The following is a 27302-nucleotide window of genomic DNA, read 5'->3' on the forward strand; positions in this document are numbered from 1 at the left end:
TGTGTCTGATGGACTGGACGTTGAGTGTGCGGTTGGGGCTCCCTTGTTTTGAAATGGAATAACACAAGTTTCTAGAAAGATAATCTGCCCTGTTGTCCTGCAACAGAAACCTACAGGTCTTTTCCACGTGGATTGGTGGTAAACAATAAAGCCGATTCTGCCCCCGTTTTCTCCGGAGGGCACGGCCGTTTCGAATCCCCATGCCTCATTTTTGGGGACAGCAACGTCGTTCTCCGATAAAAGCTGGAGGTAGCTCTGTGAGTTCCTTGTAAGTGAAAAATATGTAACCATGCTTTTCTCTTTCTCTATCCTTTTTTAAACAGGGTGTACAGCAAGCCGTGATTCCTGAGGAAACTAAAAAAGGTATGTGGCATTTTCTCTTACTTCATGAGCTTGGAATCTCTTGTTTTTTAGAAAAAGGAACAAACAAGCTCTAGTCTTTTATGTGTGCCTGACACACTGGGAGGTTGAGTCATCCCATAAAAGGGCTCTGGGCTCGGAGCCAGGAAACCTGAGTTCAAATCCCAGATCCCCTTTTACCAGCTCTGCCCCGTTTGGGTGGGTTCCGGTCAACTGTCTGCGGAGGAGATGACGTTCTGCGTTTTGCAGGAAGGTTGCAAAGATTAAACAAGGATATAGATACAAAAATATAAAAATGGCCGGGGGCAGTGGCTCATGCCTGTAATCCCAGCACTTTGGGAGGCCAAGGCAGGCGGGTCACCTGAGGTTGGGCGTTAGAGACCAGCCTGGCCAAAATGGCGAAACCCCGTCTCTACCAAAAATACAAATTTTGGGTGGGCATGGTGGCGGATGCCTGTAATCCCAGCTACTCCGGAGGCTGAGGCAGGAAAATCGCTTGAACCCAGCAGATGGAGGTTGCAGTGAGCCGAGATCACGCCGCTGTACACCAGCTTGGGCGATAGAGCGAGACTGTCTCAAAAAATATATATATATAACATACATATTTTATAACAGTATATATATAACATTTTATAACATTTATAAAATATATATTATATATAACATATTTTATAACATATATAACATTTTATAACATTTATAAAATATATATTATATATAATATATATTTTATACACACATGCACACATATATATGTATACACAGTGGCGTGCACCTGTAGTCCCAGCTACTCAGGAGGCTGAGGCAAGAGGATTTCTTGAACCCAGGAGTTCAAGGTTGCAGTGAGCTATGGTCACACCACTGCACTCCAGCCTAGGTGATAGAGTGAGACCCGGTCTCTTAAAGTATATATATACGTATATACGTTTATATACATATACGTATATATACATATACGTATATATACATATACGTATATGTACGTGCATATACGTATATATACATATATACATGTATATATACACACTTGTGTGTATATATGTGTGTGTATACGTATATACGTATATATACATACCCAGTGTGGTGGCACATGCCTATAATCCTAGGATTTTGGGAGGCTGAGGCAGAAGGATCACTTGAGCCCAGGAGATGGAGGCTGCTGTGAGCTGTCATTGTGATTGCACCCTTGGACTCCACACTGGGCAACAGAGTGAGACCAGGTCTCTAAAATAAAGAAAAGAAAAATATATATACACACACATATATAATATGTATATGTAATATATACTATATATATATTATATATGCATATTATATATATATATGCTCAACACCATGCTGGCATCTAAGCCAGTATCTAAGAGATGTGAGTGGAACCTGAAACCACAGCTGATCTGTTTCATTCGTGTTTTTCTAGGAATTTGTCCGTTTCACGTAGATAACCTAATTGGGTGTCACACACTGGTTGATAATACTACAGTATTCTCTGATAATGCTTTTTATTTCCATAAGGTTGGTAGTCATGTGTCCCCCTTTCGTTTCGTTTCTGCGCGTAGTTATTTGCATCTTATTTCCTTTTTTTTTTTTTTTTTTTTTTTTGGTTTTGCTTTTGGTCAGCCTCGCTAGAGGTTTGTCAATCTTGTAGCTCTTTTCAAAGAAGCAACTTTTGGTTTCGTCGACTCACCAGTTTTTCTCATCTCTGTCTTGTTTATCGCTGCTCTGATCTTTACAATTTCCTTCCTCCTGCTGGCTTGGGGCTGCCTTTGTTCTGCCTTTTCTGGTTCCTTAAGGCAGCAGTCCTCCACCTTTTTGGCACCAGGGAGTGGATTCGTGGAAGACAGTTTCTCCACGGATGGTGGGGGAGCCGGGGGGATGGTTTGGGGGCGATTCAAACGCGTTACTTTTATTGTGCACTTTATTTCTGTTATTATTATATTGTAATATATAATAAAATAATTCCACAACTCACCATAATGCGGGATCAGTGGGAGCCTGGAGCTTGTTTCCTACAACTAGATGGTCCCTGGGCTGGGCGCGGTGGCTCACGCCTGTAATCCCAGCACTTTGGGAGGCTGAGGCAGGCGGATCACTTGAGGTCAGGAGTTCGAGACAAGCCTGGCCAACAATATGAAACCCCATCTCTACTAAAAATACAAAAATTAGCCAGGCGTGGTGGTGGACACCTGGAGTCCCAGCTACTTGGGAGGCTGAGGCAGGAGAATTGCTTGAACCCGGGAGGCGGAGGTTGCAGTGAGCCGAGATCGTGCCATTGCACTCCAGCCGGGGGCAACAGAGCGAGACTCTGTCTCAATAACTAACAAACAAACAAAAATTAGATGGTCCCATCTAGAGGTGATGGGAGACAGTGACAGATCGTCAGGCATTAGATTATTTTTGTTTATTTATTTTGAGACAGAGTCTGTCTCTGTTGCCCACTTTGGAGTGTAGCGGCATGATCTTAGCTCACTGCAACCTCCGCCTCCCGGGTTCAAGCTATTTCTGGCTAATTTTTTGTATTTTTTAGTAGAGACGGGGTTTCATCGTGTTGGCCAGTCGAGACCATTAGGCATTAGATTCTCGTAAGGAGCACGAAGCTGAGATCCCTCCCATGCACAGTTCACAGTAGGGCTCACGCTTCTGTGAGAATCTGATGCTGCCGCTGATGTGACAGGAGGCGGAGCTCAGGCGGGAATGCAAGCGATGGGGAGCAGCTGTGAATACAGAAGCAGCAGCAGGTGGGGTGGCTCACACCTGTAATCCCAGCCCTTTGGGAGGTCAAGATGGGAGGATCGTCTGAGGTCAGGAGTTCGAGACCAGACTGGCCAACATGGCAAAACCCCATCTCTACTAAAAATAAAAAAAGTTAGCCGGGCGTGGTGGCACATGCCTGTAATCCCAGCTACTCGGGAGACTGAGGCTGGAGAATCACTGGAGAATCACTTGAACCCGGGAGGCAGAGGTTGCAGTGACCCGAGATCGTGCCATTGCACTCCAGCCTGGGGGGCCAGAGCGAGACTCTGTCTCAAAAAATATATATATATATAATTTAAATATATATTTTATTTATAAATAGACATGTTGTTTATATATATTTATAAATATATATTTGTTTATATGTATTTATATGTTTTTATAATAAATATATATTTGTAAATATATTTTTAGATCAATAATAAAAGATGGCATGAAAATATGATTTACCAGCATGGCAGAGCTTTTTGGCATTGCCTAGATTTTGCCCCCAAAGTGAGTGCCTCATGGCCTCACCCTAGTCTCGGCCCCCACACTCCTGACACTCAGGATGACGACGAAGACAGTGATGATTTAAAACGTGGCCGATGGTCGAGGGGTCGCACGTGCCCGCGGTGTCTTGTCTGGATCCTTTATGTCCCTCTCTATGAATATATTCTCCACGGAGAAGTCCCTGCCCTCCCTCCTGTGTTCTGACCGGGAGACCAGACCTAGGAGGTCAGACGGCCAGTGTGAGGTCCCTGGAGCCCGTCCTGAGCCCAGTCCTCTGGGACACGCACGTGCTGGCCAACGGCAGCGCGGCTGGATGGCAGGTGGCACGGAGCTGCCTGGGCAGGGCTCAGGTGTCTCCAGGCTGCAGGCTCAAGCTGCCAGCCACGTGGCCACGTGCCGTGAGGATTAGGTCCCTGTGCTGCAGCATCTGCTTGGAGGGATGACAAGAAGCTCTAGCAATGACATCAGGCAGCTCTCGTCGGGCCCTGGCTAAGTCCCCTGGCCCTGTTCCCAGCAGCCCAGCCATCCCCACCACTGACGCCTCCCCAGTCCTCAGCTCCCCTACTCAGTGACTCAGCAGACACCTCTCCCGTGCCCCCTGCAGGCCAGGTCCACTGCTGCAATTCCTTCAGTTCTCCTAGGATCCCTGGGGAGCAGGGCTCATTGTCCCCATTTTATAGGTGGGGAAACTGAGGCTTGGCAACCAAAAGATGCGGCAATGCCCAGGGGCTGGTCAGAGGCAGAGCGGGATTGGAGGCATGAGACTCTGGCCACAGAGCAGCTGGTGGTCCCTCAGGCTGTGCGGGCCACCTGCTCATCGGCACAGGCCCCTCAGAACCCAGCAGGGCCACGGTCATTCTCCCTGGGGGATAGTCACAGAAGTTGGGGCTTGGTGAGGAGGTGAACAGAGGTGGTCGGGCGCAGTGGCTCCTGCCTGTAATCCCAGCACTTTGAGAGGCTGAGGTGGGCAGAGATGACTTGAGGTCAGGAGTTCGAGGCCAGCCTGGACAACATGGTGAAACCGCGACTCTACCAAAAAATTAAAAAATTAGCCAGGTGTGGTGGCAGGCGCCTGTAATCCCAGCTACTCGGGAGGCTGAGACAGGAGAGTCAGTTGAACCCAGGAGGCGGAGGTTGCAGTGAGCTGAGATCATGCCACAGCGCTCCAGCCTGGGCAACAGAGCAAGACTCCGTCTCAAAAAAAGCCAGCAAGGAGGGTCGCCACGGGGGCTGGATGAGACGGTGCCTCCCAGCAGCTCCTTCTCCTGCGTTCTACCCACTTCCTGTGAGCCGGTCTCGACCCAAACCCTCTTCCCCCATCCCACAAGGATTCTGAGAGTCAGGGCACCCCAGCCCCGAGGCAGCCACATTTCCCCTTTCCACTGAGAGCTGCGAGAGGTCTCGGCACTTCCTGGGGCAGCCCAGGACTTGGCTGTGCTTCTGCATCAGCAAGAAAAGGCGTAATGGAATTTGGATAGACAAGAAAAGGGGATGTAAGCGTGAGCAAAACCACACACTCCATCTCATTGTTAGAAATTCCATGCGTGTCATCAAAACCTCATCTTGGGACAGAGGCCAAGACGAACTCACTGTCACAAGGCACTTTGTGCACAGCAAGTGTGCTGGCGTCCCTGTCACCCCCACCCTCACCCCGGGTCTGCTGGCTGACCCTGGATACAGCAGCCCTGTGGTTCTTCCCTCCTGGTCAGCTGGTGCCTGGTGCCTGGTAGCTGCAGCCGTGGTAGCTGCAGTGGTGCCTGTCCGGAAGGTTCTGGAGGAGAGACTGAAATTCCCATGCTTAGGCTCACAATGCCCTGTGCGAACCTCCAGATGAAAACGCAGCCCCGGCTGCGTGTGGTGGCTCAAGCCTGTCATCCCAGCACTTTGGGAGGGTGAAGCAGGCAGATCACGAGGTCAGGATTTCAAGACCAGCCTGGCCAAGATAGTGAAACCCCGTCTCTACTAAAAATACAAAAATTAGCCAGGTGTGGTGGCGGGTGCCTGTAATCCCAGCTTCTCGGGAGGCTGAGGCAGGAGAATCGATTGAACCCAGGAGGCGGAGGTTGCAGTGAGCCAAGATTGCACCACTGCACTCCAGCCTGGGCGACAGAGTGAGACCATCTCCAAAACAAAACAAAACAAAACGAAAAACAAAAAGTGCAGCCCTGTTGAAGCCCTCCCCTCCAGGTCCTCCTCCATCTCTGTCCCCCACCTGGCTGCCATTTTTGCCGAAATGTACATCCTGGACTGAAACTTGCCGACTTGCCCTTTGCTGTGTTTGAGCTTCGAGCATTGAGCCAGACACAGTTGGGTCAGCGCAGGAGCCAGGGTTCTCTCCAGCGGTCCTGACAGTTTGCTGCCAAACCTTCGTGTCCAGACCTAGTGTCCCCCCGGGGGTCCCTCGGGTTTGGAACTGCCTTGGCATTGAGGATTCAAGGTGTGTGGCAGGAACAGGGACCCAGGAAACCCTCTGGTGGCCTCAGCCTGCCCAGCTTCCTCACTTGAACCTGTCGGGATGCAAACAACACGCACATTTCACAAGAAAGGCCGCTCCTGGCTGGAACATCCCTTCCACCAGGGTCTCTGGGTCTTAGCATCACTGACATTAGGGTCAGATTATTCTTGAGATGGTGTTGTCTTTGTTTGTTTGTTTGTTTTGTTTTGTTTTTTGAGGCAGAGTCTTGCTCTGTCACCCAGGCTGGAGTGCGGTGGCGCGATCTCGGCTCACTGCCACCTCCGCCTCCTGGGTTCAAGCAATTCTCCTGCCTCAGCCTCCCGAAAGTAGCTGGGACTACAGGCGCCTGCCACCATCACTAGCTTAATTTCTTTTTGTATTTTAGTAGAGACCAGGTTTCCCACCGTGTTGCCTTATGCTGGTCTCTGCTAAACTTCCTGAGCTCAGGCAGTCTGCCCCGCCTCCCAAAGTGCTGGATTACAGGCATGAGCCACCGCACCTGGGGCTTGCCTTGTTTTCTGCCTGTTTTTTTCCCTTTTTTTTTTTTGTTGAGAATGCATTCTACTGCCCACCCCTGCCAGAGTGCAGTGGCCGGATCTCAGCTCACTGCGGCCCGCCTCCTGGGTTCACACGCTTTATTCTCCTGCCTCAGCCTCCTGAGTAGCTGGGACTGCATGCCACCCACCTCGCCTGGCTGTTTTTTATTTTTTAGTAGAGACGGGTTTCACTGTTAGCCAGGATGGTCTCTGGACTTCCTGATCTGATCCGCCTGCCTCGCCTCCCAAAGTGCTGGGATTACAGGCTTGAGCCACCGAGCCCGGCCAATTTTTTCCATTGTTAACATGAAAACATCCCTAATGACTTAGCCCTCAGGGAGAACCTCCCTGAGTCTATGGTCTTCTGGGACTTTCTAACAATGCCAGAGCTGGAGTGGGGTGGCCCTGGAGACGTCACACACATGATGCTGGTGACCTCTAGCCATTCTGATGACGTGACCTGGAGCCCACGGGCCACAGCAGAGAACCACAGACCCGAGGTCCGTCCTTGGCCATGCGTGTGCCCGGACGGACCAGCCCCTGCTGCAGAGCCCAGAAGGGTGGGCGCACCAGGCCATGTGCACGCATGCGCAGGAGCAGCACCTGCTACGGATGGAAGTGGGGCAGGCACTCCACGTCCGAGGGCTGCCTGGGCCTGGGAGCCTCCGTCCTGGGAAGGAGATGGGCCCTGGGAACAGAGTGAGTTCCGGGAAGTAACACCCACCGTGAACTCGCTGCACCACGGCCTCCAGCCCCTTCCATCCAAGTGGCATCTTTGGTACCCAGCGTCTGGGATGTGCCTGGGGTCGGCAGCACAAAGGCCTCAAAGACATCTATGTCCTAATCCCTGGAAGCTGTGGCTGTGTCTCCATTTCAGTAGTCTGAAAGTCCAGCTACTCGGGAGGCTGAGGCAGAAGAATCGCTTGAACCCACGAGGCGGAGGTGGCAGTGAGCCGAGATCGGGCCACTGCACTCCAGCCTGGGTGACAGGGACTCTGCAGATGGGATTGAGTGAAGAACCTCCCCCCCAGTCGCCAGAGCACCACCCTGGATGACCCGGAGGGCGCAGTGACCTCACAGGATCCTCATGAGAGGAGGCAGGAGGCTGAGAGTGAGAGGGAGACTGGAAGAGGCTGTGCTGTGTCTCGTGAAGGGAGAGGAAGGTGCCCGAGCCGAGGGATACCAGAGCCTCTAGAGGAAAGGCGGGAAAGGGATTCTGCCCTGGCGCCTCCAGGAGGGACCAGCCCTGCCCGTGCCTTGATTTTAACCCCGTGAGGCCCATGTTGGACTCTGAGCTCAGTGCTGTGAGATGAGAAACATGTCATGTGCAGCAGCCACAATGTCACATTACACAATGAATGTCCAGGGAGCTGCCAGTGTGCCGAGAAGGGGTTTTAGTGCAGCCTGACTGTGCATGGATTGTTGCGATCAGGGGCTTCTCAGAGGGGATGACATCGGTGGGGCTTTGCGGGATGTGTAGGAGTCTGCTGGGGGACCTGGGTGGAGAAAGACCCACCTGTGCCGAGGTGGGAAGGCCTGGTACTGCCCTGTGGACTCTTCCCAACCCTCCTGCCCTTCAGCTCCCGAGCACCACTGTCACGAGGCCGGCGCTGCCCCTTGCCCTGGCCTGGGGCCAGGGTGACAGCATTTCCTCAGCCAGGAAGCCCAGAACTGGAGTGACAGGAGCCACGGGGTTCAGTGTCCTGGCCCGGCCCCAGTTCCCGGGCTTGCAAACTCTCACATGACCGTGGTCATCCCCCACCCCCGCCGACCCCACCACCGGGTGGACAGAGAGCAGCTTTTCTTTTCTCCCGCTCCCGTCACCGCGGAGACCAAACCCACAGTGGCGGCACGTCACCCTCTGTCATCGCGGCCTCTTTGTCTGAACAAGCCGGCTCATTCTTAGGCTCCAAGCTCCGGCCGAAGGCAGCGGCGGGACCTGCCCCGCTGGTCTATTTTTCACTTTCTCGTGGGCACCTCATTCATTCCTTCTCTTTAGCCCCTTCTAAATATAGCTGCCCCGGGGACCAATTTAGACTGGGAGCAAAGGGCCTGCACTGACAGGGACAGTCACAAGGCGCTGTTTTCCAGCCAGGGTGCGGCCCTCCCGTCCGTGTGGCAGAGGCCCCCCCACTGCAGCCCTGGGCCCCACGGCCCTGCCTTGAGGTCACAGAGCCACTAACGGTCAGAGCTGGCACGAAGGCCCCACACACGGCTGCCCTCCCAGGCCCTGCTGGGGTGACCTGGCCCTGGAGGGGCTGCAGGTGTGGGGAAGGGCCCATCCTGGGTGCAGGGTCTCTGCATGTAGACCCTGGGTGCTGATGGGGACCTGGGGTTCTGTGGAGGGGGCGGCAGTTGTAGCCAGTGTCAGACCTGTCTCTTGTATTAAAGTTTCCATGTCAGTCGGGCTCCCGGGGCTCTGCGTGGATCTGCCTCTTTGGCGTCCTGGTGAGAGCATGGCAGGGCATGGGGGGGGTCTGCATCCCAGCTGCCAGGGCACATATCAACGCCTGACCCTCGCCCTGTGCCTTCTCACCCTGATGGCCTGTGTCCGCTCTCGAAGCTGTGTGCACCTTTCTTTTTCGTTTGTTTGTTTTGTTTTGTTTTGTTTTGTTTTGTTTTTGAGGCAGAGTCTGGCTCCGTTGCCCAGGCTGGAGTGCAGTGGCGCAATTTTGGCTCACCGCAACCTCCACCTCCTGCATTCAAGCCATTCTCCTGCCTCAGACTCCCGAGTAGCTGGCATTACAGGTGCCCACCACCACTCCTGGCTAATTTTTTTGTATTTTTAGTAGAGAGGGAGTTTCACCATGTTGGCCAGGCTGGTCTCGAACTCCTGACCTCAGGTGATCGATCCGCCTGCCTCGGCCTCCCAAAATTACAGGCATGAGTCACTGCACCTGGCCTTTTTTTTTTTTTTTTTTTAAAGACAGGTTCACTCTTGTTGCTTAGGCTGGAATATAGTGGTGCAATCTTGGCTCATTGCAACCTCGCCTCCCAGGTTCAGGCGATTCTCCTGCCTCAGCCTCCTGAGCAGCTGGGATTACAGGCATGCGCTACCATGCCCAGCTAATTTAGAATTTTTTTATTAGAGACGGGGTTTCACTATGTTGACCAGGTTGGTCTTGAACCCCTGACATCAAATGATCCACCCACTTCGGTCTCCCAAAGTGCTGGGAATACAGACATGAGCCACCGCGCCTGGCCTATGTGTGCACCTTTCTGCAGAGTCTAAAGCAGGGTCCCCTAGGCCTGTAGACATGGGGGCAAGATCGTTCTCCGAGGTGGGGCTGTCCTGGGCAGTGCAGGGTGCTGAGCAGTGTCCCAGGCCTCCACCCACTCCAGGCCAGGAGCACCCCCCAGTTATGACAACCACAGATGTCCCCAGACATCGCCCAGGGGCCCCTGGGGGGCAGAATTACCTCTGGGTGAAACCCCCAGAGATAGAGGATTCCATGGACCCTCAAGAGACTCTGCATCCCATGATCCTCTGCCTTGCTGAGGTCCCAGGAGGCTGCACACAAGGAAATCCACACTGAGTGGGGAGGGAGAGAGGAGGTGAATCCCAGGAGCTGGAGGTCCCCCTGGTTCACACTGTCTGCCCCAGTGGGAGCTTATTCTGGTGTGGGTGGGGATTGAACCCCATTTTCCCTAAATAATTAACTCAGGGTCTCCTCCCTCAGCACTGTGGACAGTGGGGTCAGATCCTTCTCTGGGGTGGGGCTGTCCTGGGCACTTACGGTTGCTGAGCAGCGTCCCTAGCCTCCACCCACTCCATGCCAGGCGCTTCCTCAACCCCGACAACCACAGATGTCCCAGGCATTGCCCAGGGTTTCCTGGCGAGGCTGAATCAATCCCCGTTCCCCATTAAGAGCCACTGTTGGCCCAGCATGATGGCTTGTGCCTAAAATCCCAGCGCTTTGGGAGGCGGAGGCGGGCAGATCACCTGAGGTCAGGAGTTTGAGACCAGCCTGGCCAACATGATGAAAACCTATCTCTACCAAAAATACAAAACTTAGCTGGACATGGTGGGGGCAGGGGGGTGTCTGTAACCCCAGGTACTCGGGAGGCTGAGGCAGGAGAATTGCTTGAACCCAGGAGGTGGAGGTTGCAGTGAGCCGAGATCCCGCCACCGTACACTGTCCTCAGGGGCTTCTGTGACATGCACGGAGGTCCGCATGGCTCCCGGGGGTGGGCATGGCTGAGGCCCTCATGCCCACAGCAGGTGTGCAGATGTGCACATTAACGCAGGTGCCCGGGGACACAGCTCTCTGCAAACCCAGCTGCCCCAGCCACGGTACGAGGGCAACTTGTTCCTCGCAGTGCCTCGGAGCCTTCTCTTCTCTCCCAAACTACTGTTCTGTTTTGTTTGGGTTTGGATCGTTTCCTCTCTAAACATAACACCCTGTCTCTTTTGTCTCTGAACACTGTGTTCTCAGAAGCAGTCATCCCTCCACGGCAAAGGGCTGACGTTTCCACTCCAAGCATTGTTTCCCCTCCCGCCAAATCTGGCTGCTGTTTTTGTTGCTTGGGGTTTATTTTTCTTCCCTTTTTCGTGGCAGGCAGAGGTTTGGAGGGGTGAAGGGGGGATTGCCAGGCCCCCAGGAGGAAAGAGTCCAGGAGCTCTGTGAGCTGTAAAGCTACTGGTTCTGGAAGTTTTAAAGCCAGATGAAGGCTGCTTCTGTTCTCACGTTGCTGCTGCAGGCCGGCCGCCCCTCCCGCCTTCAAGGCCACCTTCCCGGGGCCTGACTCACCCCGGCACGGCACGCCGCGCCACACAAGGCTGGGTCTGCTTTGATGAGCAGACTGGAAAAGCGCAGCCTCCTCATTGTGGAATTGCCTGGAAGCCGCCAGAGGCTGCTCCGAGCTGTAATTCTCTGAGCCTGACTTCCTGTGCCGTCAGGAGAGCAAACGCACGCCCGGCTTAGGAGCCGGTTTACAGGAAGCAGCGGTGGGGGGACGGCTTGCTCAGCTCATAGAGAAGTCACCCTCTGCACGGGTTTTTGTGTTTTTTTTGGTTTTTTTTTTTTTGAGACGGAGTTTCGCTCTGTCGCCCAGGCTGGAGTGCAGTGGCACGATCTCGGCTCACTGCAAGCTCCGCCTCCCGGGTTCACGCCATTCTCCTGCCTCAGCCTCCCTAGTGGTTGGGACTACAGGCGCCCGCCACCACGCCCGGCTAATGTTTTGTATTTTTTGATAGAGACGGGGGTGGGAGGGTTCACCATGTTAGCCAGGATGGTCTCGATCTCCTGACCTCGTGGTCCACCCGCCTTGGCCTCCCAAAGTGCTAGGATTCCAAGCGTGAACCACCGCGCCCAGCACTTTTTTTTTTTTTGAGACGGAGTCTTGCTCTGTCCCTCAGGCTAGAGTGCAGTGGCACAATCTCCGCTCACTGCAACCTCCACCTCCCGGGTTCAAGTGATTCTCCTGCCTCAGCCTCCCAAGTAGCTGGGATTACAGGCACACGCCACCACACCGGGCTAATTTTTGTATTTTTAGTAGAGATGGGGTTTCACCATGTTGGCCAGGCTGGTCTTGAACTCCTGACCTCGTGATCCTCCCGCTTCGGCCTCCCACCGTGCTGGGATCGCAGGGGTGAACCACCACGCCGGGCTAATTTTTGTATTTTTAGTAGAGATGGGGTTTCACCATGTTGGCCAGGGTGGTCTTGAACTCCTGACCTCGTGACCCTCTTGCCTCGGCCTCTCACCGTGCTGGGATTGCAGGAGTGAGCCACCGCCGCGCCCGGCACTCTGCAGGATTTGAATGCTGCACCTTCATCTCAAGGCTGTGAAACTGCAGGCCGGGAGCTTGTGCCCGGATTCACACCCGGGATCCTAGCACTTTGGGAGGCCGAGGCAGAGGGATCACTTGAGCCCAGGAGTTTGAAATCAGTCTGAGCAATAGAGTGAGGCCCCAGCTCCAAAAGAAAAAAGTATTAAAAATTAGCCAGGCATGGTGGTACACACCTGTAGTCCCAGCTACTCAGGAGGCTGAGGTGGGAGGATCTCTGGAGGCCAGGAGGTCGAGGCTGCAGTGAGCTGTGATTGCACCACTGCACTCCAGCCTGGGTGACAGAACAAGACCCTGTCTAAAAAAAAAAAAAAAAAAAGGCCGGGCGCGGTGGCTCAAGCCTGTAATCCCAGCACTTTGGGAGGCCGAGACTGGTGGATCACGAGGTCAGGAGATCGAGACCATCCTGGCTAACATGGTGAAACCCCGTCTCTACTAAAAAAAATACAAAAACTAGCCGGGCGAGGTGGTGGGCGCCTGTTGTCCCAGCTACTCGGGAGGCTGAGGCAGGAGAATGCCGTAAGCTGCAGTGAGCTGAGATCTGGCCACTGCACTCCAGCCTCGGTGACAGAGCGAGACTCCGTCTCAAAAAAAAAAAAACAAAAAAAAAAAAGGAGGCCAGGCACAGCGTCTCCTACCTGGAATCCCAGCACTTTGGACGGCCAAGGCGGGCAGATCACTTGAGGTCAGGAGTTCAAGAGCAGCCTGGCCAACATGGGGAAACCCTGTCTACAAAAAAATAAAAATGAAAAATTAACATGGCATGGTGATGGATGCCTGTAATCCCAGCTACTCAGGAGGCTGAGGCAGGAGAGTCACTTGAACCCAGGAGGCGGAGGTTGCAGTGAGCCGAGATCGTGCCACTGCACTCCAGCCTGGATGACAGAGCGAGAGTCTGTCTCAAAAACAAACTAAAAAACACACAACAAAAAAGGAAAACAGCAGAGGCGATGTGTGCAGCTTGCTCTGTCCAGCATCTAACACCCAGCGGCAGCGAAGGGTGAATAAGAGCTGAAGCTGTCCCAGGCTGTGGGACCCATGCCTGCTTACCGGGGGCCCTCCAGCCTGGAGACCCCAACCAGTCCCATCCTGGCCTTGCGTATCAGCTCCTTACACTGCATAACAAACTACCCCACACGTGGTGGCTTAAAGCAACACCCATGCCTGAGTTTACGGTTCTGGAGGTCATGGTGCGATGGTCCTCTGCCCAGGGTCTCCCAGGCTGAAAACTGAAATATGAGCTACCTGCTGTCTGACGCGAAGCTTCCAGTTGTCGTCCCCAGCTCATTCAGGTTCTTTCCAGAACAAATTTCAGCAGTCGTGAGGACGGGGTCCCCTTTCCTTGCTGGCTGTCAGTGATTGACATTCAGTAGCCAACCGTGTACTGCCGGATGTGGTTTCACGCTTAACAGCACTTTGGGGAGTCGCAGATGGCGATCACGGTCAGGAGATCGACCACCTTGGTTAACACGTGAAACCCCGCCTCCTACTAAAAAACACAAAAATCCACAGGCGAGGTGGCGATTGCAGTCCCAGCTACTCGGGAGGCTGAGGCAAGAGAATAAGTGAAACCTCGAGGCGGAGCTTGCAGTGAGCTGAGATCCGCCACTGCACTGCCTGGGCTATAGAGCCAGACTCCATCTCAAAAAAAAAAAAAAAAAAAAAACCCAACGCTGGAAAGGAGATCACACTCAGGTCTGCTTTGGGAGGCCGTGGTGGGTGGATTGGGCTGATAAGACCAGTTGAACATGGTGAACCCCATCTCTACTAAATGTGCAGAAATTAGGTGGGTGGTGGGCGCTGAAGAGCCAGGAGGCTGAGGCGGGAGAATCACTTGAACCCAGGAGGCAGAGCAGTGAGCTGAGGTCACGCCATTGCACTGCAGCCTGGGTGACAGAGCAAGACTCCATCTCAAAAAAAAAAAAAGGAACATACAGAGCTGCTCGTCAGGAGCTCAGTCGTAGGCTCAGCTGTGCACCTGCCACAGGGAGCTTTTTGGAAGGGCCACCCTGCAGCCAGCCCCAGACAGGAGGCCCAGCAGCACTGGGTACAGAAGCACCATTTCTTCCCAGCTCAGTCCTCAGCCCTGATCAGCCTCTCTTACTTTATTTTTATTTTTATTTTCTTGAGACAGAGTCTGACTTTGTCCCCCAGGCTGGAGTACAGTGGTGTGATCTCGGCTCACTGCAACCTCCACCTTCCAGGTTCTAGTGATTCTCCTGCCTCAGCCTCCTGAGTAGCTAGCTGGGATTACAGGTGCCCACCACCATGCCAGGCTAATTTTTTTTTTTTTTTGTATTTTTAGTAGAGACAGGGTTTCACCATTTGGCCAGGCTGGTCTCGAACTCATGACCTCGTGATCCATCCACCTCAGCCTCCCAAACTGCTGGGATTACAGGTGTGAGCCTCTGTGCCTGGCCTTAATTTTTTTTTTTTTAACTTAGAGACAGGGTCTTGCTGTATTGCCCAGGCTGGAGTGCAGTGGTTCCATCCCAGCTCACTCCACCCTCATTATGTTCTCCTGAAATTCTGCCTCGCTTCCCCAAGAACTTTTATTTTTAATTTTTTATTTTAGAGACAGGGTCTCACTGAGTTGCCCAGGCTGGCCTTGAACTCCTGGCCTCAAGCAATTCTCCTGACTGGGTCTCCCAAAGTGCTGGGATTATAAGCATGAGCCACCGCACCCAATCTGATCAGCCTCTTTTAACAGGGTCTGGGGAATGCAGGAAATTCCCTGCCGATGGAGGAACCCTCAGTAGCTACGGCTCCCTCACCTCTCTGGCCGCCAGGCCCTGCGGCCGCTGCTGGGTAAAGTCCCTGTCTCTGCCAGGCCGGGTGCATTCTTGACATTCCTGTCCTTTTACGCAGGCCACCCGGCCAGCTCTCAGAAGCCTCCACCGGCTGCACGCTCTTTCCCTGCTGGTGAGAAGATGGCCCTGGCGGCGGCGGCTCCCGGTCGGTTTATCGAGCCGGGAGTGGCACTTTCCCAACTATGAGAGCTATGCGTGGAATCCAGAGCCACCGCCAGCCTCTCTGGGTCTTGCTGTCACGGCTTCCTGTGCAGCTGGAAAACACCTCCAAGAGTAGCCGTGGCATCACAGGCCTAAAAAAGGAGCTGGGTTTGCTCTGGCAGGTCTCCGCCGGAGGGGAAAGCCAGTCTGTCCCGCTGCCCAAGCGGCCTCGCTGTCTGCTCGGCAGAGACAGGCCAGGCACGTGTGGGCTTCTCAGGATGCTCCAGCCTCAGCAACCCCAGGGTCCCCGCGAAGTCTCCAGCCACCCCAGGTCTGCTGTCTGCTTCTTGACTTTACAGCCTAGGATACCTGGATTCAGTCCACCCACCCCCGAGCAGGGTCCCACACACCCACACTCTGCACAGGCTGGGCTCACCCTCTGCACAGGTCGTGCCAAGGGTCCCAGCAAGAGTCAGTCTCAGAGCACAGGCCAGGTGTGGAGGCTCACGCCTGTAATCCCAGCACTGTGGGAGGCTGAGGCAGGAGGATCACCGGAGGCCAGGAGATCAAGACCAACCTGGACAACATAGTGAGACTCTATCTCTACAAAAGATAAAACATAAAAAATTAGTTGGGCATGGTGGCGTGTACCTGTGGTCCCAGTTACTTGGGAGGCTGGGGCAGGAGAATCGCTTGGGCCCAGGAGATCAAGGCTTCAGTGAGCTGGGATCACACCACTGTACTCTAGCCTCAGCAACAGAGCAAGACCCCTTCTCAGAGAAGAAAAAAAGAAAGAGAGATTGAGAAAGGAAGGAAAGAAAGAAAGAGAGAAAAAAAAAGAAAAGAAAGAAAGAAAGGAAGGAAGGGAAAAGAAAGAAAGAGAGAAAAAAAAAGAAAAAAAAGAAAGAAAGAAAGGAAGGAAGGAAGGAAGGAAGGAAGGAAGGAAGGAAGGAAGGAAGGAAAGGGAGAGAGAAAAGAAAAGAAAAGAATGAAAGAAAGAGAAAGGAAGGAAGGAAGGAAGGAAGGAAGGAAGGAAGGAAGGGAAGGAAGGAAGGAAGGAAAGAGAAAGGGAGGGAGGGAGGGGAAGGAAAGGAGAGAGGGAGGGAGGGAGGGAGGAAGGAAAGAAAGAGAGAGAAGGAAGGAAGAGAGAAAGAAAGGAAGGAAAGAAAGAAGGAAGAAAGAAAGAGAAAGAAAAGAAAGAAGGAAGGAAGGAAGGGAGAGAGAGGGAGAGAGGGAGGAAGGAAAGAAAGAAGGAAGGAAGGAAGGAAGAGAGAGAGAGGGAGGAAGGAAAGAAGGAAGGAAGGAAGGAAGAGAGAGAGAGGGAGAGAGGGAGGAAGGAAGGAAGGAAGGAGAGAAAGCAGAGGTGTGAGTTCCTGGGATGGTGTATATTTAGAATGCAGAGCTTTAGGTCACTGGATGAGCAAGCCCTCTAGGTTGTTCTCCCTAAACCCTTTGGCAAATGTGGCAGGGCAGCTGGGGGAGGGACGACAACCAGCCTCCAGCACGGAGCTCCATTCAGGGGTCCACTGGGACCGTGTGGAGTGGGTGTCCGTTCCCCTTTGGATATCGTATGCATCTAAAGTTGAGTTTATGGCCAGGCATGGTAGCTCCTGCCTGTAATCCCAGCACTTTGGGAGGCTGAGGCAGGCAGATCACCTGAGTTTAGGAGTTCGAGACCAGCCTGGTCAACATGGTAAAACCCCGTCTCTACTAAAAATACAAAAATTAGCCAGGCATGGTGGTGGGTGCCTGTAATCCCAGCTACTTGGGAGACTGAGATGGGAGAATCCCTTGAACCGGGAGGCAAAGGTTGCGGTGAGCCGAGATCACGCCACTGCACTCCAGCCTGAGTGACAAGAGGGAAACTCCATCCAAAAAAAAAATTGGTATATATGTTTATTTCTCAGTTTGTGAAAATATCCTTAATTTATTGTCATCACAAACAAATTTCAATTCTGATTGCCAAGCAAAAAAAAAACAGAAGATAATGTGCTTTGCAGTGCAGTTTATGGTTCAGTTGTACACAGGAACATACAATATATGAAAAAATTACTAACTCAACTACGAGTATTAAATACTGAAATTAGTTAACAGTTTATTATAATTTACTTTAACAATCTAGGGCTGGGTGCCGTGGCTCACGCCTGTAATCCCAGCACTTTGGGAGGCTGAGGCAGGTGGATCATCTGAGGTCAGGAGCTCGAGACCAGCCTGGCCAATATGGTGAAACCCTGTCTGTACTAAAAATACAAAAGTTAGCCAGGCTTGGTGGCGGGTGCCTGTAATCCCAGCTACTAGGGAGGCTGAGGCAGGAGAATCACTTGAACCCGGGAAGCGCAGGTAGCAGTGAGCTGAGATCGCACCATTGCACTCCAGCCTGGGAAACAGAGCAAGACTCCATCTCAAAAAAAAAAAAAATAGGCCAGGCGCGGTGGCTCACGCCTGTATTCCCAGCGCTTTGGGAGGCCGAGGCAGGAGGATCACAAGGTCAGGAGATCAAGACCATCCTGGCTAACATGGTGAAACCCCGTCTCTATTAAAAATACAAAAAAATTAGCCGAGCGTGGTGGTGGGCCCCTGTAGTCCCAGCTACTCGGGAGGCTGAGGCAGGAGAATGGTGTGAACCCGGGAGGCGGAGCTTGCAGTGAGCCGAGATCGTGCCACTGCACTCTAGCCTGGGCGACAGAGCGAGACTCCATCTTAAAAAAAAATAAATTAAAAAAAATAAAAAATAAAAATAAATAGATAGATAGATAGATAGAGATAGAGCTGTATCTAGAAAGTCTGAAGCCATCAGCACTTCCAGTGCAATGAGGAATTTAGGAATCTCAGTGGAACTGTTAGAGTAGTGAACCTTGTAGGTAAAATACATGCATGCCTTTCTATTGTGTGTTTTTAGAGACAGGGTCTTGCTCTGTTGCCCAGGCTGGGGTGCAGTGGTGCAATCATAGCTCACTTGCGCTTCCAACTCCTGGGCTCAAGCAGTCTTCGTACCTCAGCCTCCTGAGTAGCTGGGACTACAGGTGTGCACCACCATGCCTGGCGAATTTTTTTTTTTTGGTAGAGATGGGGGTCTCAATGTGTTGCCCAGGCTGGTCTCAAACTCCTGGCCTCAAATGCTCCTCCTGCCTTGGCTTCCCAAAGTGGTAGGATGACAGGCGTGAGTCACCCCCACTGCTCACGGCCTGACACTTGCTTTGGATAGCGTACGTGGAGAGATCTCTCTAAAACTGACCTGATCGGTTTCATTCTCAGCACACTGACCTGGGCCACTCAGCATGGCTGCCCTTGTTCCTGATGTTCATGTATGTTCTGTTTTTTTTTTTTTTTCTTGAGACGGAGTCTCACTCTGCCACCCAGGCTGGAGTGCAGGGGCCGGATCTCAGCTCACTGCAAGCTCTGCCTCCCGGGTTTACACCATTCTCCTGCCTCAGCCTCCCAAGTAGCTGGGACTACAGGCGCCCGCCACCTCGCCCGGCTAGTTTTTTGTATTTTTTTAGTAGAGACGGGGTTTCACCGTGTTAGCCAGGATGGTCTCGATCCCCTGACCTTGTGATCCGCCCGCCTTGGCCTCCCAAAGTGCTGGGATTACAGGCTTGAGCCACCGCGCCCGGCCCATGTATGTTCTGTTTTTACAAGAAAGTCATCATCATCAGAAGATACCAGTTTACCATCCATGGCATCAGGGCCTCCACAGCCACTGCAGCTTTTCTCCTCTCCATTCATTGTGTTTTTGTTTTGTTTTGTTTGAGACTGAATCTTGCTCTGTTGTCCAGGCTGGAGGGCAGTGGCGCAGTCGTAGCTCACTGCAGCCTTCGCCTTCCAGGTTCAAACGATTCTCCCACCTCAGCCTCCCAAGTAACTGGGACTACAGGCGCGCTCCACCATGCCCGGCTGATGTTTGTATTTTTAGTAGAGACGGGGTCTCACCGTGTTGGCCAGGCTGGTCTGGAACTCCCAACCTCAGGTGAACCACCTGCCTTGGCCTCCCAAAGTGCATTCATTATGTTGTTTTGAAATTCTGCGTCGCTTCCCTCAAGACCTTTCATAATTTCTCATCAGCCCCACAGTCACTGTCCCCACCTAACACCGCAGCTCCCCACTCCAGGGCCAATTTCCTGCCTCCAGCTTCCTGCCCCATCAGAACTGTACACTTTGAGCATGCTCAGTGTATTATATGTTGATGACATTTATATATTATGAAGCTATTCTATATTCTATACCATATTTATTTTATTATAGGCCAGGAGCCATGGTTCACGCTTGCAGCCCCAGTGATTTGGGAGGCTGAGACAGGAGGATCACTTGTGGCCAGGAGTTTGAGGCCAACCTGGGCAACATAGTTGTAGATACTTCATCTCTACAAAAAAATAAAAAACTAGCCAGGCCTAGTGGCATGCACCTGTAGTCCCAGCTACTCGGGAGGCCCAGGCAGGAGGATCACTTGAGCCCGGGGAGTTGGAGGCTACAGTGAGCTATGATTGCACCACTGCACTCCAGCCTGGGCAACAGAGTGAAAACCTGTCTCTAAAAATGTGTATGTATATATCTTTTATTATCTGTATAATAAAATATACACATACACAAATGGAATCTGAGCAGGAAGCACAGACTGCACCCCAAGGCCAAGAGAGCCCCTCCTGAGAATCCAGGGTGGCTCAGCCTCCACACAGAACCCCTAGGGTGTTGTGGAGCACAGGGGAAACCGCTCTCTAGTTCTGAATTTTACAGCCGAGAAAGCTGAGGCTCAGGGAAGTCCAGGGGACGTGCTCAGAACCAGGTCTCCAACCCGAGACAGTCCTCCCTGTCAGGACCTTGCCGCAGGCCTCCTGTGTTCTGTCACACGCACGACCCACACATGCTTCAGGGCTGCGGTGCTCTTGTCTGCAAGCCAGAAACACAGATCTTATATCTCTTGCTCCAAGACAAACAAAACATCGATTGTTTTCATCTTTCACTTTAGTTCTGATTAGGAAAAAAACACGTGGCTTCGGTTTCAAAAACAGCAAGCTGAGGCTCTTTTTTTCTCTTTCTTTTTTCTTTGAGACGGAGTTTCTCTCATGTTGCCCAGGCTGGAGCGCAATGGCGTGATCTCGGCTCACTGCAACCGCTGCCTCCTGGGTTCAAGCCATTCTCCTGTCTCAGCCTCCTGAGTAGCTGGGATTACAGGTGCCCGCCACCACGCCCGGCTAATGTTTCTGTATTTTTAGTAGAGACGGGGTTTCACCGTGTTGGCCAGGCTGGTCTCAAACTCTTGAACTCGTGATCCGCCCACCTCGGCCTCCCAAAGTGCTGGGATTAAACGCGTAAGCCACTGCGCCCGGCCTTCTTTTCTTTTTGAGATATGCCTCACTCTGTTGCCCAGGCTGAAGTGTAGTGGTGTGGTCATAACTCACCGCAGCCTCCAACTCCTGGGCTCAAGCGATCCTCCTGCCTCAGCCACCCAAGTAGCTGAGACTATAGGCACACACCACTACACCCGGCTAATTTTCTTATTTTTGTACAGGCGGGGTTTCACTCTGTTGCTCAGGCTAGTTTCAAACTCCTGGGCTCAAGTGATCCTCCCACCTTGGCCTCGCAAAGCACTGGAATTCCAGGCATGGGCCACCACACCTGACCCAGGATTTCCACATATGAACTCGGTGAGGTCAGAGGAGGACACAAATATTTAGTCTGCAACAAACAGCCCAGGTGACTTTCCAAGCGTACTGTGTTCCAGGAATTCTGAGTCAAGGTCACCTGGCGCTAGAAGCCATTAAAAAGTCTTCCAAAAAGAAGTAACATTTGAAGCTCACATCATAAAGAAGGAGCATGTGTTGGCCAGGCGCGGTGGCTCAAGCCTGTAATCCCAGCACTTTGGGAGGCCAAGACAGGCGGATCACGAGGTCAGGAGATCAAGACCATCCTGGCTAACACGGTGAAACCCCATCTCTACTAAAAAAAAATACAAAAAAAAACTAGCCGGGCGAGATGGCAGGCGCCTATAGTCCCAGCTACTCAGGAGGCTGAGGCAGGAGAATGGCATAAACCCGGGAGGCGGAGCTTGCAGTGAGCTGAGATCCGGCCACTGCACTCCAGCCTGGGCGACAGAGTGAGACTCCATCTCAAAAAAAGAAAAAAAAAGAAGGAGCATGTCACAGGGTAAAGCGATCTTCCAGGGTTAAGGTGGACATCTGCAAAGACAGGCATAGCCCCCACTTCAGGCCCCAAGCAAATGTCTCTTGAGCATTTATATATACCAGGTTCTGGGGAGAACAACTCAGACCTTCTCTTCTTTTTTCTTTTTTTTTTTTTTTTTTTTTTTTGAGACAGGGTCTTACTCTGTTGCCCAGACTGGAGTGCAGTGGCATGATCTCGGCTCGCTGCAACCTCCACTTCCTGGGCTCAAGCGATTCTCCCATCTCAGCCTTAATGAGTAGCTGGGACTACAGGTGTGCACCACCACACCCAACTAGTTTTGTTTTGTTTGTGTTTTTGTTTGTTTTTGTTTTTGTAGAATCAAGGTTTTGCCATGTTGCCCAGGCTGGTCTCGAACTCTTGGGCTCAAGCGATCCCCCTGCCTCAGTCTCCCGAAGTACTGGGACTACCATCATGAGCCACTGCACCCAGCCCCCAGATCTTTGGCCTCCTGAGGCTTACAGTCCAGTAGGGGACAACTGAAATATCACATTATAAGTACTAGAAGAAAAGAAACCGAGCGCCGTGAGAGAATGATGTGGTGGGCTGAATGATTGACTCCAAGGTTGTTGTAATTGTTAATTTTATGTGTTAACTTGACTGGTCCACAGGGTGCACAGATATCTGTTGAAATGTTATTCTGGGTATGTCTGTGAGAATGTTTCTGGATGAAATGAACCATTGGCTGTGTAAAGCCTATTGCTCCCCCTCCCCAATGTAGGGGCCTCATCTAATCAGTTAAAGCCCTCAATAGAACAAAAATGCTGAGGAAGAGAAAATTCCTCCCGCCTGGCAGCCTTCAAGCTGGCACATAGGTTTTTTCCAGCCTTTGGACTCCAATTGAAACATCTGCTCTTGGGCCTCAAGCCTGCTGGCTTTCAGACAGAAACTGTCAGTTCTCGTGTCTCTCTAACTTGCCAATTGTACATCTTATGACTTCTCAGCCTCCATCATTATGTGAGCCAATTTCTTATAATAAGTACCTTCTGGGCGAGCCATCTACCTTCTCTGGGTCTTAGTTTCAGGGACAGCCATCTCCCTCATGGCCCCCTACAGGGTTTCTGAATCTGGAAAATGCTGAGCTCATGAGGCCACAGGGTGAAAAAGGAGATGATCCTGGAGCCATGCATCAGAGAAGGCAGTTCTTTGACAGGATTGGAGCTGGGGGAAGAATTCTTGGGGGTGGGAATTGAACAATAAGCCTTGATTTTTGCACTTGATTTTGTAAGGAATTAGAAGCTCCTGGTGGTTTTTGAGTAGGGGAGAAACAGATTCAACTGCATTTTCAGAAGCACACTCTAGCTGTTGGAAGGAGATGGAGGGAGTGGGGAGTGGAGCAGAGGCCATTGGTGAAGCACACAGGGATCTGCCTGAGGCTGCAGAGCACTGCTGAAGTGGACGTCCAGGGAGGGGCTGGCTGGACTGAAGAAAAGTCTCTGGGGGCAGCTGGCATTGAGTCTTATCACTCTGACGTTGGACCAGTCACAGTGGATGGGGGATGTGTGTATATATATATACACATATATTCAGATGCTGACTTCATTTTGTGTGCACGTAGAATTGCAAAATTCAATTAATGTATCACTAGTAAACTCCTGAAGTAATATTTATAGCTCCTATCACTGGAATTCAATGACCAAAATAATATGATAAAAATCATACAATAAAAATGTGAAGGCAGAAGCATAGAACATCTTCTGTTGTGGGATGGTTGGAGGTGAGGACTGAGCTGAAGGCTGTTACGATCCATGTGTGTTCCAAGTTTTTTTTTTTTTTTTTTTTTTTGAGACGGAGTCTCGCGCTGTGTCACCCAGGCTGGAGTGCAGTGGCGCGATCTCAGCTCACTGCAAGCTCCGCCTCCCGGGTTCACGCCATTCTCCTGCCTCAGCCTCCGAGTAGCTGGGACTACAGGCGCCCGCCACCTCGCCCGGCTAGTTTTTTGTATTTTTAGTAGAGACGGGGTTTCACCGTGTTAGCCAGGATGGTCTCGATCTCCTGACCTCATGATCCACCCGCCTCGGCCTCCCAAAGTGCTGGGATTACAGGCGTGAGCCACCGCGCCCGGCCTGTTCCAAGTTTTTTACAGAGGTTTTCACTTCCTGTTGATCTTTCCACTGGAACTTTAGAATTATTTTATCAAGTTCTTTCCTGTCTGCAACATTCTTGTTGTTTTTCGCTCCTTCCTGCATTGTCTACCTTTCATCTGGAATTATCTTTCTCTAGTTTTACCTTTTAAAAGGCAAGTCTGCTGGTGAGAAAGTCTGGTTTTGTTTGTCTGAAAATGCCCTTATTTTCCCCTAATTCTTGAAGGATATTTTCACTGGGTCCACCTAATTGTTGCTGTTTTTTTCCTCTGGCAACTTTTGTTTGTTGATTTTTGTTTGTAATTAATTGATTTTCTCAAAGTACAATTCAAATGCAGTAGGATGAGCAGATCTTAAAGATACAGTTGGCCGGGCGCAGTGGCTCACGCCTGTAATCCCAGCACTTTGGGAGGCCGAGGCGGGCGGATCACAAGGTCAGGAGATCGAGACCACAGTGAAACCCCGTCTCTACTAAAAATACAAAAAATTAGCCGGGCGCGGTGGTGGGCGCCTGTAGTCCCAGCTACTCAGGAGGCTGAGGCAGGAGAATGGCGTGAACCCGGGAGGCAGAGCTTGCAGTGAGCCGAGATCGCGCCACTGCACTCCCCCGGGCGGCAGCGGGGGAATCCCTCCCTCAAAAAAAAAAAAAAAAAAAAAAGATACAGTTTGGTGGAGTTTAGCAAATGTGTACACCTGTGTACACCAACAGCTCAACCAACATACAGAACATTTCCATCACCCTAGAAGTTTTTTCATGGCCCTTTCTAGCCAACACCCTGGCCAGAGGCAGCAACCTCTGTTTTCATTTCTTCATAGTTTTGCCTATTCTTGAACTTTATTTTTTTTTTTTCTTTTTCTTTTTTTTTTTTTTTCCGAGATGGAGTCTTACTCTGTCGCCCGGGCTGGAGTGCAATGGCGCGATCTCGGCTCACTGCAAGCTTTGCCTCCTGGGTTCCTGCCATTCTCCTGCCTCAGCCTCCCAAGTAAGTGGGACTACAGGCACCCGCCACCATGCCCGGCTAATTTTTTGTATTTTTTGTAGAGACGGGATTTCACCGTGTTAGCCAGGATCGTCTCCATCTCCTGACCTCGTGATCTGCCCGCCTCGGCCTCCCAAAATGCTGGGATTACAGACGTGAGCCACTGCGCCCGGCCTATTCTTGAACTTTATATAAATGGAATTATATAATATGCACCTCTAATATGCAGCTTCTGTTGCTTGACAAAATATTTTTGAAAATCATACACGTTGCTCGATCTCTCAGTAGTTTATTCTTTTTGCTTGTGCAGCCGGCTGTATTTCATTGTGTGAAATGCCGTGGCTTGTCGATTCCCCTGTTGAAAGGCATTTGGATTGTTTCCAGGTTTTGCCGTTATGAGTCAAAGCTTATGAACATCTTGTACAAGTCCTTTTATGGAGACATGTTTTTATTTATCTTGAGTAAATCCCTAGGAGTGGAATTGCTGGGTCATAGGTGAGGTATGTGTTCAGCCTTATAAGAAACTGCTAAACCATTTTCCATGGTGGTTGTACTATTTCACATTCCCATCAGTAATGGATGATGAATCCAGTTCTTCTACGTCCTCCCAAATATTTAGTGTTGTCAGTCTTTTTAATTTTTGCCACTCTAGTGGTTGGAAGGCAGTCTCTCTTTATGGCTTTAATTCATATTTCCCTGATGACTAATCATTAGACACCATCTCATGTGCTTATTGGCCATTTCTCTGCCACTTTTTAGGACATTTCTTTTGCCTGAGGTTCTAGGGATTCTGAAATCTGTGGCTGGAGGTCTTTTTATCAGTTTTAGAAAGTTATTGGTCCTTATCTCTTCAAAGATTGTTCCTGCTTCATTCTCTCTCTCCTCCTTCTGGTGTTCCAATAACATGTACATTGTACTTCACTGCATCTTCTATGTCTTTTGCTCTTTCTTCTGTAGTTTCTTTCCCTTTGTGTCTTCTTGCTTCTTTCTGGATATTTTTCTCTGTTCTGTCTTCCAGTTCACTAATTTTTATTTCTTCCATTGAGTTCTTACTTTTCAGATATTGTCATTTTCTCCATATCCACTGGCTCCTTTTTTTCCCTATTGTTCCGATTTGCTGCTAAAATTCCAATCTCATCTTTTTATTTCCTTGAACATAATTAACACAATTAAAGTCTCTGTCAATTCCCAGTATGTGGAAACCCTGTGGGTCTGTTTGTAGTGCTGGTTATTTCTGCTGATTTTTGTTTATGTGGTCCTGTCTCCTCGTATGTCTAGTTATTTTTACTTCCATGCCAGACATTGCTTTGCGGAGTTGTATGTAGAAATAATTTGAAGCCTGGGATGATATTGTTTTCCTCCAGAGAGGATTTCTGTTTACTTCTTCAAGGCATTTGGGGCCATGAGCAATCTAGGATCACCCTAATTCAGTATCAGGGATCGAGAGTATTCAAACTCAGCTACAGTTGCTCTAAGGACCTGTCTGCTTCCTGATGATTATCCTTATTTATGTATTTATTTATTTACTTATTTTTGAGACAGAGTCTCACTCAGCTGCCAAGGCTGGAGTGCAGTGGCACAGTCTTGGCTCACTGCAACCACTGTCTCCTGGATTCCAGCGATTCTCTCATCTCAGCCTCCTGACGAGCTGGGATTACAAGCACCCGCCATCATGCTCAGCTAATTTTTGTATTTTAGTAGAGACGGGGTTTCACCGTGTTGGCCAGGCTGGTCTCAAACTCCTGACCTCAGGTGATCCACCTGCCTCAGCCTCCCAAAGTGCTGGGATTCCAGGCGTGAGCCTCCACGCCCAGCTGTGATCGTCACTCTTACAGTGCAACATTAAGTTGTCCCAATTCACCCCAAGGGGGAATTTACCAAGGCTTCTCTCCTCAGGAAACCCTGGACCTCAATTTCTGTACCCTTGGCCTTGTGAAGCTGATAGAAGTATCACTTGGCCTCTCAGCAAACCCTCCCCACCCCAGAAAAAGTGACCCCAAATCCAGGCTCTCCTTCAATCCTCCCCTAAATCCTGGCTGGAAATTCTCCATTATCTTAACAACCCTGCAGGCCCTTGAGCAGACGCTTTGACATTCTGTTGAGCTTTTCTTTCTTTTTTGAGACACGGTCTTGCTCTGTCACCCAGGCTGGAGTGCGGTGGCACAATCTCAGCTCACTGCAACCTCTGCCTCCCGGGTTTAAGCAATTCTTGTGCCTCAACCTCCCGAGTAGCTGGGACTACAGGCACGCGCCACCACACCCAGCTAATTTTTGTATTTTAATAGAGACAGGGTTATACCATGTTGGCCAGGCTGGTCTCAAACTCCTGACCTCAAGTGATCCTCCTACCTCAGCCTCCCAAAGTGCTGGGATTATAGGCGTGAGTCACCACACCCGGCCCTGTCCAGCTTTTTTTTTCTTTTATGAGACAGGGTCTCACTCTGTCACCTAGGCTGGAGTACAATGGTGCAATCTCAGCTCACTGCAACCTCTGCCTCCCAGGTTTAAGCGATTCTTGTGCCTCACCCTCCCGAGTAGCTGGGACTACAGGCACGTGCCAACACGCCCAGCTAATTTTTGTATTTTTAGCAGAGACGGGGTTTCAGCATGTTGGCCAGGCTGGTCTCAAACTCCCGACCTCAAGTGATCCTCCCGCCTCGGCCTCCCACAGTGCTGGGATCGCAGGCGTGAGCCACCACGCCCGGCCCTGTCCAGCTTTTCTAGTT

The 27302-nt window shown here is 51.2% G+C and overlaps 1 protein-coding gene across 1 annotated transcript in view; it reads left to right on the plus strand.

Annotated features, from left to right (window-relative positions):
* The window catches only part of GNG7 (G protein subunit gamma 7), a 212774-nt gene that overhangs the window by 167592 nt on the left and 17880 nt on the right, over positions 1 to 27302 (plus strand). The window contains exon 3 of the mRNA XM_003914624.5: positions 324 to 363. The gene's annotated coding sequence lies outside the window, so the exon portion shown is untranslated. The remainder of the gene's footprint in view (positions 1 to 323; positions 364 to 27302) is intronic.

This window comes from Papio anubis, chromosome 20, assembly GCF_008728515.1.
Source record: "Papio anubis isolate 15944 chromosome 20, Panubis1.0, whole genome shotgun sequence".
Classification (NCBI taxonomy): Eukaryota; Metazoa; Chordata; class Mammalia; order Primates; family Cercopithecidae; genus Papio; species Papio anubis.